This window comes from Macrobrachium nipponense, chromosome 1 (genome assembly GCF_015104395.2).
Source record: "Macrobrachium nipponense isolate FS-2020 chromosome 1, ASM1510439v2, whole genome shotgun sequence".
Taxonomy (NCBI): domain Eukaryota; kingdom Metazoa; phylum Arthropoda; class Malacostraca; order Decapoda; family Palaemonidae; genus Macrobrachium; species Macrobrachium nipponense.
The window spans coordinates 37,479,693-37,496,473 of record NC_087200.1 but is presented as its reverse complement, the minus strand read 5'-3'; positions in this window follow the sequence as shown (position 1 = coordinate 37,496,473).

The following is a 16,781-nucleotide window of genomic DNA, read 5'->3' as shown; positions in this document are numbered from 1 at the left end:
CGGATTCTATTTTCTTTTAATATGTTGGGCACATTTTCCCTTGAAAGGAGTGGATCTATTCCCTACTTGTCTGGCATTATTATCCATTCTATATGAAGGATTGTTATTTCTGCTTTCCCGTTTACTCTGTTTTTCTATTACCCCTGCAAATTCCTTGAAAAAATCTTATCTCTGTCTTCTGTATTTCTTGCCTCGCTGTTTTTAATGTTTGAAGGCTACTACTCTTGGGATCAATTTTGATTTTCCGAAAAGCCTTCCTTTCATTTTCTTCTAGTGCATTATATATCGTTCCAAATGACAAGTAGTTTAAGACGTATCTTAAACTAACTAATTCCCTTTTATCATCACCGAACTGCGTCTTATCTCCGATGGCGATATTCGTCGACTTTAAGTCTTCTGTCTTCTGTTATTTCATCTATGGCGTTTTCAACATAGAGCTTTGCCATGGATTTATATTGTGGGTTAAGGAACTTAGGAATATTATATAATGTATCCTCTTTACTCACGGACTCCCAAAGCGTTAAACAAATTGTTTTGAATTCATCATATTTAGTTAATTTGCTGAAACTACCAGAATTCAAAGTTTTATGTGCATCACCGTGTTCTGAACTAACGAGAAGCTAGGCCTCATTAATTTTAGCTCTTTCATCTGTTATAGCCCTGAAGATATGCGGCTGTCAGCATCAGCTAACCAATGATTCACTGAATATGATTCTAACCTACTTTTGTCTGGATTGGAATCTTCAACTTGTCCTCAGAATCGTGTGGCCTTTATTATTACAGCTACCTGATTCATTCTTCTATATCTAAACGCGTTAGTACTATTAGTAATATTGTTATTATTAGTATTATTAACAATCTTATGGTTATCAATAGTTGTGTTATTAGGGTTAGTATTTTTCTGAGTCACTAAGGTTTGTGAAATTGGTACTGGGATTCGGCTGCGTCTGTCTGGTGTTGGTCTTAAATTGTATGAGCTATCTCTGACAGTGTCGAGTAGTTCGTTAAAGGTTTTATGCATTTCACAAAAAAAAAAAAAAAAAAAAAAAAAAAAAATTATTCACATATGCCACCACTCATTGTTGCACAACAGCATAGAAAACCATATATGAAATTGGGCATATCAGTATCACAGAAATCATTCAAATAAGAATGATACACAAATATAATATTCAGTGAAAAGTTATATATATAGTTCACTATGCACAACAGTGCCACAAGAAAAAACTTTCTGCGCTGTTAATTCAGAGGTATATTTATATATATAATATATATATATATATATATATATAGATATATATATATAATATATATATATATAAAATTCGTTAAATAGAACTCAAAGTGCACAACCCTATTAAAAGAAATTATTCAAATAAATGGTACACAAACATATAGGTATTTAAATGTATATACCACCAACCAAATGTTATGTAAAAAAAAAAATAACAAGAATTCCTTTGTAAAATAATTTCACATAGAAAATTATAGAGAGAATAATAAATGCATACACCCTTGTTCTTGTTGAGAGAATAATATACTCATTAGAAAGAGAGAGAAAATAAAGTTCTGTTTCATAACAACTTACAGGTTGTTGTTGCACGGGAATTCAACACTTTCTTCGCTGTAGGTAAATATTCATATTTGAACCTTTGGTGAGATTCTTATCTTGCAACTGCGGTACACTTATCGGCTCGATGTTATGTCTGCGTCGCGTACTTGTTATGCCTTCTTAAATGCGCTGTGATCTTCGCTTCGAGGGAAAACTGCTCTCGTTGTTGTGAATAATAAAGCTTACAATTTCACTTATTTGGTTGACGTCACTATAATTCTTCACCGTTGTTATTAATTCTAAGTTCTATTTGTCGATTGGTATCACCGTTGTATCTGTTGAAATGTGTCAATTTATTTCATTGTATTTTACTGCGCGTTACGTCTCTCGGATCCACACATATAGCTGGCACCAAATGTTTTGCGAATAGATTGTGTATTCTCTTACCTTCTTTTATTTCTTTGTCTGCGATCTGGTTCTATGTTTTATGTCTTTATTATTTTTCTTTATTGGTAATTCTGGATTGGTAGTATCAAGTCTCTCAGGAGTGTTTAGTGAGACGAAAGGCAGATTTTCTTTCTTTACTAATGCAAAGAAATACAAGTATACAGTTATGCAAGTTACAACTTAAGATTCAAAAATATCTAAGTAATCTGGTTAGGACCACAATACTGTTCGGAAAGGTATTGTTCTTCTTCTATGACGACGGTTGATCCTCTCTGCTCTGTTTCTGCCACTCTGCAATCAGCTACCCCTACGATCGTCTTGGCTCAACTCCCTAAGGCGGTGTATGTTCCAGGTCCCCGCCCAAACTAGGTCAGGATTAGTGTAGCTGACTCTCTCTTATCTTACCCCATCCCCATTTTCGTGGGATTAACATGTTAATTTCTCCTCTTGAAGGTGGAGCTTCCTAATCGATGGAAGCTGAGTGAATCAGGTGCGAGGTCACAGGTCAACAGTTTTATGGCAGTCTTAAGATTTCTATTGCGACGGTGTTTTGGCTGTTGCCGCTTTCCCGTCTCACTAATTTCCGTCTACGCCTCGATGTTCAAGTCTGACTCACACACATCAAGGCTCATTTCTCTCTCTCTCTCTCTCTCTCTCTCTCTCTCTCTCTCTCGTTATTTCCATTGTACTCTGATTATTCTCTCTTTTATGTTTTTATGCCACCCTATCTAATATTATTTCTCATAGCTATCATTACATGGGAAAGAAACAACGTTCATGTCAACAAACAAATTCTCCCTTTTGTAATGCGTGCTAACTCATCGCTGGAGCCTGGCCTAACGGGGTATCTATGGAAGAAGGGCATGTTAAGGGATCAATGACCGCGAATCAAAACAAAACGTTTGCTTTTACCTGTTCTTTTTTTTTATCTCGCTGTTGTGGAATGTTATCGCTTATTTTTAGTACTTAAGTCAGGTTCAACCTTACTTAAACTTTTCCCTCTGTTTGTAGGATTACATATGAATAAGGTATTCTTTCGTGATATTATCTAGCTATTTTAAAGTAATACTCTTCAACTATATACATACATACATATATATATATACTATATATATATATATATATATATATATATATATATATATATATATATATTTATTTATTTATTTATCAGGGGTAATGTGGTTCTTTCTACTGCTTCCTTAGAGGTAATCCTTTTCGAGCAATAGCGTTAACGCGTATTTTGCCTATTTCTTCCTATGGGTCTACCACGCGGTAGGCAGAGAGAGAGAGAGAGAGAGAGAGAGAGAGAGAGAGAGAGAGAGAGAGAGAGAGAGAGAGGGCTGTGAGAAAGGTTTTTTGCCCGCACCTAGCTACTGCGAACAAATTCCTTTAGACACAGAATTTTACCACATGATACACGGTACAGGAAGTATGGCACTCACTTCCTTGGGTTAGTTACTCCCTATCTAGCCTGGTGCTAACATGCGGTGCACAAAAAAAGGAAAGAAACACAATTCTAGTTTTTCTTACTTCTAATCAGAAAAGATGGCAGTCAGAATTTTGGTGTTTTACTTCTAACGATAAATACCTAGGAACTTGAATAGCAAATCTCTTACCTGCTTCGAGGGTGTTCGACTCTCTCCTCTGATCATGTGGGGCTTATTGGGGTTGGAATTCAGGTCTTTTTTTCGCGTGAAATCAATACTAGCAGTTGCTAATTGTTGACCATCGATATTGCAAGAAATCCTGGCAAGGTTGCCACTTTTATAGAGGTGGACCTCTATGTGGGTTGCACAGCAGTTAACACATTGAATTGGGCTCATGAAAGGCCTGAGCAAGGTCTAGATCATAAATAACTGTACGGCTGAAGCCGTTACAGATTTAAGGATTTAAGGGAAAAAATGTGAGAGAAACTATAAGAATCAAATTTGAAGGGAATGTATTTACAGATGAGGTACTCAACATTTATCTTAATAAATCACGTGGTCGGGAAAGGACTTGGAGCCCAAATATGAACCCAGAGTGTAAGAATTGAAAAAAACCGCTGCTCCCAGTCCGGAGTTGGACTTAAGATTGATACATGGAATGATTGGTGAAGGTATAAATGCACAGGCATCACACAGAAGGAGGGATCAAGTGTGTTGTGGCCGTTTAACCTTCCGATTTGCAGGATATATATGTGACTCTTACATCCCAAATTCCCCAAACAAGTGACTGAATTACTCAACCGAAAGTTACGTTAATCAATGGGAAGGAGTGATGCACAGACACCAAATGTACATTATCTCTCCAGTAATTGATCTTAGCAGATGCCATTAGAAGGGAAGTCATTCAAGGCAGTAAGCAAACAGTAATTTACGTGCAAGAGAACCACAGCTTTTAAAGCAAAGCTAACTTGTAAGACCAATTGGCAAATGGCTGTGGGGGGAACAAAGGGACATGGACAGAGTATACATGACCCGGAGATGGAACATGGAAAAATAAGGAATAAGACCAACTGCCACACTACACTCGCACCGTACCTCCTCTCGAAGCTAGTCTACACTTCCTCTAGGGCGCTGCTGGAACTGGTCAAGGCACTATGGAGGTTTTTTGGGTGCAAGTAATATTTTGGCAGCGTGGCATTGAGAAACCAAGGGGGCGGAGGGTGGGGGAGCTGTAGGGGAGCTGTAGGCTAAGTGTTTCTATTCGTTCTGTTTGCGACTCATTTTATGACCTCTGTTTCGCCCTCTGGCGGCCACTTGATTAATCTACGGTTTTTGGCGTTCTCAGTCAGCTGCTTGATTAATTTGCGGATATTGGCTTCCTGGAACAGAGAGAGTACGTACCGGAGAGAGGGACAAGGCAGAAGTATAAAGCAGAATTGCAAGGGAAGAGAGAGAGGGAAGAGAGAGATAGAGAGAGAGGAGAGAGAGAGTGAGAGAGAGAGAGAGAGAGAGAGAGAGAGTGTGTCCATCTGGCATAATCTGACTTGGTTGACAAAATGGGGAATATATATATATATATATATGATATATATATATATATATAATCTATATATATATTATATATATATATATATATATATATATATATATATATATATATATATATATCCGAACAGCGGTGGCCACAGACGGATATACATCAATGAGGAGGAGGACATAAAGATTTGCTAAAAGGGGTCAATTTATTCCCGACGTTTCGTAATGTCTTCATTACGTTTTCGAGGGCTGTACAAAAGAGATAACATAAATTACAGTAAAGATAAGAATTTAAAATTTAAAAATGAAAGTTGCACAATGATTACAGATTTAAAATATTAAAAGGAACAACTAAAAGAACAACCTTAAAAACACAAAAGGTAAAATAAACAGGACAAAAAATTATTAAAATAAGTAAAAAAAAAAAAATAAAAAAAATCCAAAGTTAAGCAAAGCTGGACCAACTTATTCAGCGGCAATGTCAAGACTGGAGAGAAAAAATAGAGACTAAGAGAGGTGTAGTGTGCCAGCAGAGGTTTGGCTGTTCAACAAGGGGACAAGTCGTTTGATCATTAACGATTCTAAAATTGTCAAATCATGGCTGTTGGAAGCTCGCCCCACAACTGTAAAGTCCTTATTTTCAATAGAGGTTTTACATATTTTAGGGTGATTTCTAATATTAGAAAACTCAGGGTTTGCAATTTTTCTGCCTGTCCTATAGCTTACTCCACGATGAGAATCTCTGCGTACCTTCAGAAGCTTCCTGGTGGATCCAATAAAAGTTCCTAAATTACATTTAGGACAAGTATAGTTTTACACACACCCGGAGGACATAAGGGCACAAACGATTTTTAAACTTAAATAATAACCCAATGTTAACATGATTTATGGGTATCAAATGAACCTTAATAGCTCCAAGTTTATTTTGGATATGTTGTGAAAATGTTTTTCTAAAAGTATCATCCATTAGAAACAGGAGCTTAGCATAAAATTCAGTTAAAATTTGTAGTTTTGAGGGAGAAGTACTTGTCTAGAAGCAAGCGAAGTGTCTTAAGAGCAGTTCAGATGGGAAGCAGTTTTCTTTAAAAATGTTTGCATAAAAAGACAATCTCATTGTGGAACAAAAACCAATCAGAAGTTAGCGTTAGAGCCCTGTGGAGGAGAGTAAAAACACTTTAAAGTTGTAGGGCGAGCTTCCAACAGCCATAATTTGACAATTTTAGAATCGTTAATGATCAAACGACTTGTCCCCTTGTTGAACAGCCAAACCTCTGCTGGCACACTGCACCTCTCTTAGTCTCTATTTTTTCTCTCCAGTCTTGACATTGCCGCTGAATAGGTTGGTCCAGCTTTGCTTAACTTTGGAATTTTTTTTTTTACTTATGTTAATAATTTTCTGTTCTGTTTATATTACGTTTTGTGTTTTTTAAAGTTTTCCTTTTAGTTGTTCCTTTTAATATTTTAAATTTGTAATCATTGTGCAATTTTCGTTTTTAAATTTTAAATTCTTAGCTTTATTGTAATTTATGTTTTCTATTTTCTACAGCCCTCGAAAATGTAATGAAGACATTACGAAACTTTTAGCAAATCTTAATGTTCTCCTCCTCATTGATGGAATATATATATATATATATATATATATAGATATATACATATATATATATTTATCTTATTTACTTTTTGTTGACCCCTCGTCTACCCAGCAGTCATTTAGATTATTCAGTTGTTAGAAGAGCAGCCATTTTTTTCTCCTAATCAGCTGACTTTAGGCGGGAAACACAAAGCAGGCCAGAGATCGTCATTTCCGTTAGTAGCGGGGGTGAATAAAGACTCCTTTAAGCCTTAGGGACGTATCCCAAAAGGAAGTGTGTAGCTAGCTAGGTACTTCTTAGGCCTACTTATAAGATCCCTATTCCTTTGAACTTTTGCTGGCGATATGTTTTGCTCCCAGAATGGCCTGCCAACAGGGGGGGAGAAGCTGCCCCAAAGCCTGGGATCCGCTCCTGAATTCGCTCTCAGTCCACCACAGTCCTTGACCTAGGACAGACGTCCAAGCCAGCCTGCCTATAGGCCTACAAAGAGGCTAACTGGCGCCCTGACCTCGGACATAGCCGACGCCATATTCTACAAAGGTCCACTACATAAGGCATCCAGGTACGTCTTGAGTTACAGTCATATTGCCAGTTCTTTTCCTCCGAGTCAAGTAAACTCTTCCACATTTTCCAACTCGAACTGCTAATTCTCAAATGAACATCCCTTTGTTCTTTTCCGGCCTCGTGGTTGCATGCCACCTTTTGTGATCGTCCCAGACAAACAAAGTCTTTATTTGAATATTTCATTTAAATACTAGAGTTCCTTCCCCAGTGCGTTAAATAAAAGTGACTGCCCTTGTAGCTGAAATATAGTGCAAGAAGTCCTTATTTTAGATTGTGTCTAATCTGGGAACTTTTCCAGATTTTTGCTGAGTCACGTGTCATGTCTCCTCTCCCGCAAGAGCTTCCTTATCGCGAGATACCTATTATCCATTTTGGAAACCAGCATTGAATTAGAGTTGGTTGCGGCCAGTTTTCCATATTGTGAGATATAGGAGCGATCCAGACATTATACAGCGCTCTGCCCACGTGGCTGTATGCCATGCCTTTATCCCAGGGCAGTCCATGTTCTTTTGTAAATAAACGTAATGTAAATTAATCAGCTGAGTTTCCTGGTGACCTCCCAGAACCAAATCAATCCTTTTTATAGTTATCTAAGGTAAGTCAGAAGCCCTCTATTTTCCATTTTTTCCCTCTTAATATTTTTTCTTTACGATTGGGACCACAAGGCCATGCCCCAATATGTAAAAGTGATGAAACTTGCCAGTTTCGAACCCGGGGCTGCTTAAAAGCTTGTAAATCGCATTATCCCCTTAAAAATGTAAACTGTAAATGACTTTTACAAAGCGTAAATCGAAAGAAAGCATTTATACTTGCGCAGGAGACACGCACGACTGACGGTAAGGCATATAATTCATTTAATAAGATTATTCTTATAACCATTGTTAGCTTAAGTTACATTTAGTAGTTATTTTAGAAGTGTTCTCTCAGAGATATTATTGTGTAACGGCAAAAGCGCCAGAGCTTAATTTTAACGGCACACAAACAATTTGTCCCCTCGAATTCTCTGTTAGCTTGTATCAGCCTGTTCGCATGACATGTGTGTGGTAGGTAGATGCCAGAAAGTACTAGTTAAAACTAGGAAGTGCTTTGCCACGGTTTATTGCATGTATTAGCAAGCCTAGCGAGTTAGGAGTGTTCTACTAATAGTTATGTCAAAAAGCCAAGAGTACTACGTCTATTACCATTACGCATGCATCATTAACCTTTAGTCTCTTGTGACTTTCATTTACACTGAGCGTGATACGCGCCCGTGTCCATTACAGTCTTGCAAGCATTTATTTCATTTACTGAGTACTTCAGCCAAGGACTGAGCATTTCAAATTACCGTTACCTGTCGTGGTCTGTTTCATTTCATTACAAAAGACTTGCGTATACCGCAAGCACAAACTGCACAGTGTGCCACTGCAACCTTATTACTTCCCTACAAGGAAGCCGCTACCAGTCCAGGACTGGCCACCACCAGTGCACCACAGGCTCTACCATTTTACAGTGCCACTAATTCGTGACACTGTCCATCGACTGGCTGCTGAATTATTCCCCTTTTACTTTCTCTCCTCCACCATTACACTTTGCCTCGAACAGAGTGCCATTTCATTACAGTATATTTGATTATACTGCATTAGTGTTGTCCAACTGGACACACCAGCACACTACCAGTGGAACCAAGGAACGCCTCCATAAGTGCCATTGCACCTGTACAGGCCATACAGGTAGCCCTTTATCCGGGTATCTACCATTACAGAACTCCCATTTCCAGCACTCTACTAGTGCTGTCCAAGGAATGCCTCCATAAGTGCCACTGCACCTGTATCAGACGTACAGGTAGCCAATTACCTGTGTATCCGTCTTCTGGAACGCCCATTCATCTGTGTTTCCGTGCATAAGGATTCTTATCCTTATGGATCACTCACCAAAGGAACGCCTCCATAAGTGCTATGTTACCAGCACTCTATTAGTGCTGTCCAAGGAATGCCTCCATAAATGCCGGGCCCCTGTACAGGACGTACAGGTAGCTATTTATCTACTTATCCGCCCTTACGTAACGCCCATTTCATTAGTGTTTCCATGTACAAGGATCAGTGCCCCTTCGGAACACTCGACAAAGGAACGCCTCCATAAGTGCCGCAATACCAGCCCTAAGTGCTGTCACAGGAATGCCTCCATAAGTGCTGCTATCCTAGCACTACTAGTGCTGTCCAAAGAACGCCTCCATAAGTGCCGCAATACCAGCCCTAAGTGCTGTCAAAGGAACGCCTCCATAAGTGCTGCTATCCCAGCACTACTAGTGCTGTCCAAGGAACGTCTCCTAAGTGCCGCTATATCAGCACTCTAAAAGTGCTGGCAAGGAACGCCTCCATAAGTGCTGTGCACCTGTATTGGACCTACAGGTTGCCCATTCCAGCGTATCCCCAAGTTAGGAACGTCCTTAAGTGTGACTTACACAGCACACTCCAGTATATTTTTCACCTCATCAGAAGGTGCCATTCACGAAGTGCCACCAACTTACGGGACACTTCCTAAGTGCAACAGAGCACCCAGTCTTCTCAGTTACATTACCACATTGTAGAACCCATTTCTAGGTGAGTGCCACGTTACCGAGTAGGCACTTCCATCCCTTCCAGTACTATTCCTGGCCATCATTTTCAAATTTATCTGAGCCTCTACTGCCTAGCTTAAGGGAAATGTCTTCCCCTGCTTCCAAGCCCCAGACCATGAGCTGGACTTCCGGTAAGAGGTGGTTGCGGAGGTTCTGCACCACTTGTTGTGTGCGTGGGCATGCTGCGGATTGCGACCAGTGCCTGAGTCGATCCCTACCTTGGGATGAGAGCTTCCAGGGTGAACTTTTCCAAGGCTACCATGTAGCCCTCCCTGATGAACAGTCTCCTACAGCCTATTGGTGGGTACACGTCATGGCCGATGCCGAAGCCCAGGTCTCCCTCATTTCAAGAAAGGCATTGCCTAGGGGTGCCAACATCCAGAAGAACGAAGAAATTCACTTTGAATGGATAGATGGCAACCTTTATTCCGTGCCTTCAGTCCTTCTGAAGGTGCAAATGCCCTTATTGGACCAGGAGACCAGGGAAACCACACTGTGCCGCCTGGGCATAGCACATAAATTTCATGACGTTTATCAGGTCATCTTGGGCCGTGATCTCTTAAAACCATATCTCCCCTGGATGCATCTCCCACTACCAGATGCACCGGACTCCTGCAGCATGCCGAAGAACCAATCATCCGTTTTGGATTCAGAGGGTAGTGCCTCAGATGTCACTGACATCATTTCCAGTTATAAGCCTGACCTGATCCAGGGTCAGAGCCAGAAGTTTCTTCCGCATCATCCCAGCCTCTTACTTCTTCACTGCCTACCTCCTCCATTTTGGAAGAGATGAGCCACCCAGGTAACCCCGGACTTGTCCCCGATGGTGACTCAAAGGAGGATTCCTTAACCTCCCCTCATTTAATCACTGCCAGAGAGAACTCTTCACCTGTGCCAGAGTGCACTGCAAGCCTTGGTGACTCCACAGCTTCGCAACCTGTGGTGCCGCCTCGGCCTTATCACCCAGTGCCAAGGAAGAAGTTCTGGAACAAGTTCTGCCGGGACTGTGGCCGCAAGGGTCAGATGTCCGCAGATTATGGAGGGTGCGCTAATCAAAATATTCCCGCCATCGCAATGGCAGTTGCCAATTCACCTTCGCTAGACCCCCTGGCTAAGGGCCTTATCACTGTTGCACCCCTCCAAAACCATTATCCTCCAAGCCACGTCAGAGCCTTTGACGACTCTGGCGCCCAAATCTCCCTAATACGGGAAGACCGAATCCCTCACGGGCTAATGTTGACAGACGTCAACTCGTTACACTCGAAGGCATCAATCACGAAAAGCTGATCCTTCCGACAGTCACATTGAGGGTCACCAGACCTCACTTCTCCAAGGTATGTACTCTTGACGTTGCAAGCTACATTCCAGGAGGTTATGACCTCCTCCTGGGGCAAGACATGAAGTCCCCCTCTTATTTCCAAAAACTTAGGGGTCTTAACCCTACAACAAACCACTCCAAAGCAAGGAGCCATCCAAGACCTACTTCCTCCCAGAAGTATGGCCACCAACAGTCTCCCCATCACCAAGGAGGGAGATTGATCACTCACAGTTCTGTTGCAAAACCTGCAACATAATAGGGCACTCCACCAATTGGCCTAGGTGCCCTAGCAAGCTATGTGTAGTGGACACTGTCCATCCTCAGAAAGGCTCAGCCTTCCACAAGAGACAGGAGCCTTTGTCTCCCATCACCACGTGCACGCTGAGAGGTATTGCACCTCCGGTACCCGTCACAGGTCCAGCTGACCTCAACTCTCTGCCAGTGCCTCTTGTCAGCACTGAGCAGTGCCATGCTCCGTCCAGCCTGGACGTGGAGCCACCACAAACCTTGACCTCTGCGCCTGGCCCCGAGCGAGCGCTGGCGCCTAACCTAATCAAGGATACTCCTACAGGAGATCCTCCAAAAGGCATGGAGTTCAATGCAGACCATTGCCCAGAGCCAGTCCACGAGTCTTCTTCGACATCACCTCTGTCGGCCGAGGATGAACCTCGGGCAGACCTCACCATTACACCTTCTCTGGACAACCAGGAACTGCCCGACCAAGAGTCAGCCTGGAGTCTTACCCTTACGACGGCTGTCGCAGCAGCCGAAGTGAGGGCCTCCCCTGCAGTAGGTTCCACCTCTACGTCGGTTGCTGCAGATGCCGAAGTAGGGTGTTCACCTGTAGTCCCTAGGGGTACCACTGCCTCTGCTCCTGATGGCGCTTCTGGCCTTTCCCCAGAGTCGGTGCCTCCATCAACTCCTAGGACTGGTGTAGCCAGGCCCTGGAGGAATAAGAAGAAGAATAAGGGATGCAAATTAACACACTAACCAAAGAGCCACATGCTCTCCTTGGCACCTGTGCCCTAGGTACGGTGTCACATTAATTTGCAGAGTGATCCTGGCACCTACCCAGAGAAGGTAGCCAGCCTGATCTCTGCCAGTAGGCTAACTCTTTAACCCCATAGAACTTTTGTCACTAACCCTCACATAAATATCATAATTACTTCATTATATTTCCATCCTGGTACACTACTAATCACTCATTACCCTCACGCATCATTACCTCATCTTATGTATTTTAACAATTCAGGTCGATAAAACTCTGCTATGCGTACCACACTCTGGAATGATTGCATCGCTAATTAATTGTAATGAGTAGGTTAGGCTAATAATTTAGTACCAGGGCATTAGGGTAGTAGCAAGTAGAATTTTCAAAGTAACCTTACATAGGGGTAGAGTAGACTGTCGTCACAGATGACCAGTGGTTCTCACTTAGGCTAGACTACATTAATTCAGTAAGTTAGTACACTTAGCATCTCCACTTATAAGTTAGGTAGGCCATTGTAGCTCGCCGTATCGCTGCTCTAAAACCTCAGTTAGAATAGGAGAACTGTTTAGTCGAGGCGATCAACTTATTTAGCCGAGGCCTTCACGGCCAAAAGGGAGTGAATGCCTTCTTAACAGGGGGAGCTTTTATGTTTATTGACCCACTCGTCTACCCAGCAGTCATTTAAATAATTTTTTTCTCCTAATCAGCTGACTTTAGGCGGGAAATACAAAGCAGGCCAGAGATCGTCATTTCCGTTAGTAGCGGGGGTGAATAAAGACTCCTTTAAGCCTTAGGGATGTATCCCAAAAGGAAGTGTGTAGCTAGCTAGGTACTTCTTAGGCCTACTTATAAGATCCCTATTCCTGTGAACCTTTGCTGGCGATATGTTCTGTTCCCAGGATGGCCTGCCAACAGGGGGGGAGAAGCTGCCCCAACGCCCGGGATTCGCACCTGAATTAGCTCTCAGTCCACCACAGTCCTTGACCTAGGACAGACGTCCAAGCCAGCCTGCCTACAGGCCTACAAAGAGGCTAACTGGCGCCCTGACCTCGGACAAAGCCGACTCCTTATTCTACAAATTTCCACTACATGAGGCATCCAGGTACGTCTTGAGTTACAGTCATATTGCCAGTTCTTTTCCTCCGAGTCAAGTAAACTCTTCCACATTTTCCAATTCGAACTCCTAATTCTCAAATGAACATCCCTTTGTTCTTTTCCGGCCTCGTGGCTGCATGCCACCTTTTGTGATCGCCTCAGACAAACAAAGTCTTCATTGAATATTTCATTTAAACACTAGAGTTCCTCCCCCAGTGTGTTAAATAAAAGTGACTGCCCTTGTAGCTGAAATATAGTGCAAGAAGTCCTTATTTTAGATTGTGTCTAATCTGGGAACTTTTCCAGATTTTTGCTGAGTCACGTGTCATGTCTCCTCTCCCGCAAGAGCTTCCTTACCGCGAGATACCTATTATTAATTTTAGAAACCAGCTTTAGAGTTAATTGTGGCCAGTTTTCCATATTGTGAGAGATAGGAGCGATCCAGACATTATACAGTGCTCTGTCCACGTGGCTGTATGCCATGCCTTTATCCCAGGCCAGTCCATGTTCTTTTGTAAATAAACGTAATGTAAATTAATCAGCTGAGTTTCCTGGTGACCTCCCAGAACCAAATCAATCCTTTTTATAGTTATCTAAGGTAAGTCAGAAGCCCTCTATTTTCCATTTTTTCCCTCTTAATATTTTTCCTTTACGATTGGGACCACAAGGCCGTGCCCCAATACGTAAATAATAAATATATTATATATATATATATATATATATTATAATATATATAGATATATATATATATATATTATATATATATATATATATATATATATATATATATATATATATATGTGTGTGTGTGTGTTGTGTGTTTGTGTGTGTGTTGTGTGTGTGTGTGTGTGTGTGTGTGTGTGTGTGTGCGTATAGTACACGTATGTGTGTATTATCAGTTATTACATATGGGATACCACATGAATGATTAAATTTTTCTTTTAATTAGCTACAACTTAAAAAGCAAATGTATCTTTTTTAAACCTACAAAAGTGCCACGTTTTTGTCTCCATAACTACAGGCACTAGCGTACATTATCCTCAGACACTAAATACTTAAAACGTTGCGTGTGATTGCATACATTTGTGTTCATTCAGGTGCACATGTAACTCAATTGATCCCAAACTTGTATGATTCCGTATCCGTTTAATTAACGATTATTTAAACTTCCCTTCGGTAACTTCTTCAGAATTTAAAAAAAAAGGATTTTTTTTCTTAGCTCAATGCAATGTGAATTGTGGCTCCACGGTTCCTGGTAAGAGCTACCATTGGTTTCGTTCACTCGTCGAGTATAATAGCCCTCTTTCTTTGGTATCTGAGGTTTGCAAAGAGAGAGAGAGAGAGAGAGAGAGAGAGATGTTCCCCAGTACAGTATTGTTTGCTGCTTAGCGCTGGGACCTGGTTAAGAGATTAGTTTCATTCTACAGTTACGTTTTAATCTACTTTTTGACCATTGTGCCGAGGTAGCTTTTCATTGGTAGAATCCCAAAGTCAGAATTAATTATCCTCTTACTCCATTTTCCCATCCCGAAACTTGACTCTACCTAGCAACTCTCTTCTTATCTTTTCCATTCACTGTCCCTCCCACGTTCGGGAAAAGCAGAGCTCATTTGGCTGCAACCTTCCGCCAGAAGCCTTCGTGGGGCTTTTGAATGTCACGCAAGGGAATTTTATATATATATATATATATATATATATATATATATATATATATATATATATATATCTATATATATATATATATATGGATGTGTCAGCTTAAAGGGAGAAAGGCAATTAGCTCCTTTCTTGCTTTGTTACTTGAATTGCTATAACAAGAATATTCCAAAGGCTCAAAGATGAAGAAAGGATTCAGTGATCGATTCAAACAGACTGTGTGACATAAGAAAAAAGAAAGGAAGGGGACAAAAACAAAAGTAATCCAGAACAGGTATTTATTTAAGTTTCTCTCTGAGTATTTAAGATTTTTTTTGGCCACCATCTGCCTGTACCACAGCCTGCATTCTTGAGGGGTATGATTTCAGCGATTCGCAAAAAAGCCAAGACTCAAACTCCATTTCCCTGAGCACTTTGGTCACCTCTCTTCGCAGGTTATGGAGGCTTGGTATACCATCATAGTTCACTGTGTGTGCTTCAACACGATCCTTTAAGATACTACCAATGTTTTCACACACATTAAGGTCAGTTGAGCTACCTTGACGAGAAGAAATCGATACCACTGTTTCGAAGCAGCTCCTGTATCTGAAGAGCCTTGAAACATGGTGCCTTATCATGCAAAAATGTGACTTCTTCAAAGATAATGCATTTTCAGGATCTTTGAGGAAACAGTTCCTCTGAAGTATTCGCCATTCCATGACTGTCCTTTTTCCTTGATTCACATTAACCTTTGGCTGTGAAACAGAGAAAAATTCCCAAACATTCAGGAAATTTCACAACTTGGCAAAACCACACATCATTGCTGATATCATCCAACTTTCCAGCACAAATGATGTCATTTTCATGATTTGTCTTCCTGACTGTGTCAATGAAGAATTCATCTGATGCGGCAACATGGAGAAAGTCAGCTTCATCTCAATCTTTAAGAAATTAACTACAAAACCGTGCACGGTCTTCTCTCTGTTGCTGAGTGATATTGGGCTTGCTGATAACATGAAATGGCTTGATACCAGATTTTTTCAACTCACGATATACAGCACTATAACTTCTCTTCTTTCCCCTTTTTGTTTCTAGTTCAAGCGCCAATTTATGTAAAGACTTTCCTGGTCTACCCACTGCCTCAGCTATGATGTCTTTTGACTCCTGAGAAAGGACTTCAGGCCTTCCAAGATTCTCACTCTTTTCGCAATGACAGTCTCATGGATTTTTGTTCCTGGCCTCTCTGAAGGATATAGCCCGGATTCGGTCAATCCATCTGATTTCATCTGAGTCGTTAGCCATGGCTGTATCTAACTCCATTACTCAGTCTGAAAATACAAGAAATGTAAAATGAAAAATAACTTAATAGAAACTTAAGATAATGTTCTTGGAAATAGGCTATAGCAGAAAACTTCATAAGTTTCCATTTGTTCTGTGGAGGGGGGGCTCTAATTTCTAAACACCCGGTAGATACGTCTGAATCTCCTTTACAAGAATCCTGGTAGATGAGATTTATCATATTTGACAATACAATAATCAACAATAACTTACAGTGATGAACAATACCGTTCAATAATTAATAACAAAATTCAATAATTAACAATACCTTGCAATAATGAATACCTTACACTATACGATAATTGATAATTAAAAACAAAATTCAGTAATTAACAATAACCTACAATTATTAACACTACCATGCAATGATTAATAACAAAATTCAGTCATTAACAATACCATACAATAATTATTAACAAGGCCATAAACCACATGATTTAAAAGAAAGTCCCTTTCAAGCATCCTGCTCCCAGAATAATTAATTGTTCCCTTCCCAGCGCTCAGAGAAGCGTCTTCACAAGACCCGCTAAGACAAGGGCATTCGACAACCAAATGCCTCCATCAAAGAGACAAAGCCGTCATCATTAGGCTTTCGATAATTATGCACACGGAAATGACTCAATATGCGTGGAAACAAACTGTCTAGACCGAGACTATGCACTATGTTACCTCTTAAAAATAAGTAAA